Source organism: Rattus rattus, chromosome 15 (genome assembly GCF_011064425.1).
Source record: "Rattus rattus isolate New Zealand chromosome 15, Rrattus_CSIRO_v1, whole genome shotgun sequence".
Taxonomy (NCBI): Eukaryota; Metazoa; Chordata; class Mammalia; order Rodentia; family Muridae; genus Rattus; species Rattus rattus.
In genome coordinates, this window is record NC_046168.1 from 74727011 (window position 1) to 74730106 (window position 3096).

General features: G+C 40.5%; 1 pseudogene; it reads left to right on the forward strand.

Moving 5' to 3' along the window:
• The first annotated feature begins 2336 nt into the window (after positions 1–2336).
• On the forward strand, positions 2337–2882 carry LOC116884418 (annotated as a pseudogene).
• Positions 2883–3096: the final 214 nt, after the last annotated feature.

Genomic DNA, 3096 nt, shown 5'->3' on the forward strand with positions numbered 1-3096 from the left:
CATGAGTTCTTCAAAATATTACTTCAATTGAAAAATTTTAATACTGAAGTTGGAAACAACAGTACCTAACACTTAACCATTATTTACATTGGACTACCATCACCTGACTTCTCTGTAGATTTCTATTCTACCCTTCCAAATTGAATTCGAAACATCATAAATATTTCACTCCTAAATGCTTCGGTGTAGATCTCCAGAAATGGGAATATTCTCTTGCAATAGCACCATTGTATCTTTACCACAGCTAAATAAACAGGTGACTCCATAGCACCATTTGATGTTTGGTGCATTTTCAGATTTCCTCTCTGAGACAAGTTTAGGTATCTGTTCTAGTTTCATTTCTGCTGCTGTGGTAAAGTACCTGATGAGAAGCAGTGTGGCAGGAGAAGGGTTTACTTCAGTGTACAGTTCCTGGTTATGCTCCATCATTGCAGAGAAACCACAGAGGCAGGCCCTTGGGAGAGTTGGTTGCACTTCATTCACAATCAAGAACCCAGAGAAAGGAGTGCATTCATGCTGCCTGCTTGTTGCTATGGTAATCGGCTAGCTTTCTGCCCTCTTGTAAAGCTCAGAGCTTAGCCCATAGAAAGGTGCCACCCTTGTTTAGGATGGGTCTTCCTACCCAAAATAAACAAGCAAGCCAAACCCCCCATAGACATGTCCACAGGCCAGGCTGGTTCAGACAATTCCTCAACTGAGGCTCTCTTCTGAGGTGGTTCTAAGTTGGGATGAGTTAACAAACACTAGCCAGCAAGCATGGTGCATCTACTTGGACTGGGGGTCAAGCATTACACTTGGTGTTAGTTCTCTTAGTGTCTTTACTAGGCTTACTATTGCTGGGATGAAACACCATGATTAAAAGCAACTAGGGAGAAAAGGGTTTATTTCACTCCCATTTTATATAATAGTTCATCATCTAAAGCAGTGAAAGTAGGAACTCAAGCAGGGCAGGAGTCTGGAGGCAGGAGCTGATATAGAGGCCATGGAGAGATGCTGCTCACTAGCTTGATCATCATGACTTGTTCAGCTTGCTCTCTTATAGAAGCCAGGACCACCAGCCCAGGGATGGCATCACTCACAACGAACAGAGCCGTCCCCCACAATCACTAATTGAGAAAATGCCCTATAGCTGGATCTTATGAAGACACTTTCCCAACTGAGGTTCTTTCCTTTCAGATAACTCTAACTCGTATCAAGTTGACATAAAACCAGCCAACACATATAACTTATGAATATCTAGAACAGCCCCAATGCTGCCTCCTTTTCTTCCATGACACTGACTCTTTAATTATTTGTTTATTTTGTGTGAGTACACTGTTGCTTCCTTCAGTCAAGCACACCAGAAGAGGGCATCGGATCCCATGGTTGTAAGCCACCATGTGGTTGCTGGGAATTGAACCCAGGACCTCTGGAAGAGCAACCAGTGCTCTTAACCACTGAGCCATCTCTCCAGCTCAACAATGACCTTTCTAAGTGCAGAATAGTCATTGGTTCTCAACCTGTGGGTCGAGACCCCTTTGGGATCCTATCAGATGATCTGTATATCAAATGTCTACTTTACAGGTAATAATGGTAGCAAAATGACAGTTATAAAGTAGCAACAAAATAATTCTATGGTTGAAGATGACCATAACATGAGGAACTGTATTAAAGGGTTTAGCATTAGGAAGGTTGAGAACCAATGTTTTAGAAACATGTTACATTCTAAACTTGCTGTCTCATTCATTCTATTATTTTGTGTGATCTAAGATTTTTAGATAATTCTTTTAAAAAGTAAAGACGAGGTAGGCATCCAGAGAAATCCAATGGGATGTTCTGTTAGGACAGAAGTGTTTTATATCTATCCTAACATATTAGCCATTGGCACCCGGTCATTCGGTCTTTGAAGTGTAGTTTTGGTATTTGAAGTGTAGCTTGTGCAACTGAGGAACTGAATTTAATTTAGTTTTAATTACTTTAATTTTTAATCTTAAGTAGCTGCACACAGCAGTGTTAATTGAATCATTCATATAAAGGGGAATATAAAATAGCAAAGAAAGGACTCACATTATCCCTATTTGGAGAGAGCATGGTCCCATATTTAAAATTCCCTGAAGCCTTTGCCAGAAAACTTTTATATTTGATAAACATTTTCAGCAAAGTATCAGAATACAAAACATAACATGTAAAAATCGGTAGCTTTCCTATATACAACAGCAAACGTGCCACAAAAAAAAAAAGATTAAGAAAATATCCTAATCCTAATAGCTTCACAGAGAGTAAAGAAATGACTAATAGATCTAACCAAGGAAAGAAAGACCTTTACAATTAAAACTAAACCATCAGGCTTCAAGGTGATGACCTCTGTCTTCATGGGTATGGTGAAAGCTGCTTCAGGAATATTACGCCCCCTGAATGTCTTGGCATCTTCAACCTATAGGAACCTGCCAAAAATGCCTGTCTTAATTCTTCATGGTCTACCATTCATTTTAGACATATTCGGATTTCAGTTGTTTCCTCTGCTCTAAGACTTGTCATACCTGGTGCAGACACCTGGCATCTGGGCATAGTGCAACAGTCCCTGATAGAGTGACCACCTTGGTTCCCAGTGTCCTGAAGCCACCAGTCAGAACTCTAACATCCTTCAACACATGGAAGGCAAGAGAAAGAAAGAAGAGTGGTCTGATTCGCTTCCTTTGATTCCATCTGGCTTTTGGCTAAGGAGAAAGACTGGTTATAGGAAAAAAATTATGGAAAAAGTCAACTGCAAGAAAGAAGCTCTTGAGGGAATTTATAGAGTCTGCAAGAAGACCCAGAGTAAACTCCGAGAGAAATTGATGATATGTTTCTGGAATAGGTGCAACCGGTGGGCTGGGGATCCTTACCAGATGTACCATGGATGAGAGTATAGTTCAGAGCTTTCATTGGTGCCCCACTGTGGAATGTAGATCTTTGTGTGCACGGTGCCCCAGAAAAAGTGAGTGTGTTTTAAACTGTAAACTGTACCAACTGATAGGCCAGCATAGAATACCACCATTGTGCTTTAACACCCAATGCACTAAACATTCCCAGATCAGTCATGGCTCAAAAAACAAACAAACAAACAAACAAACAAAC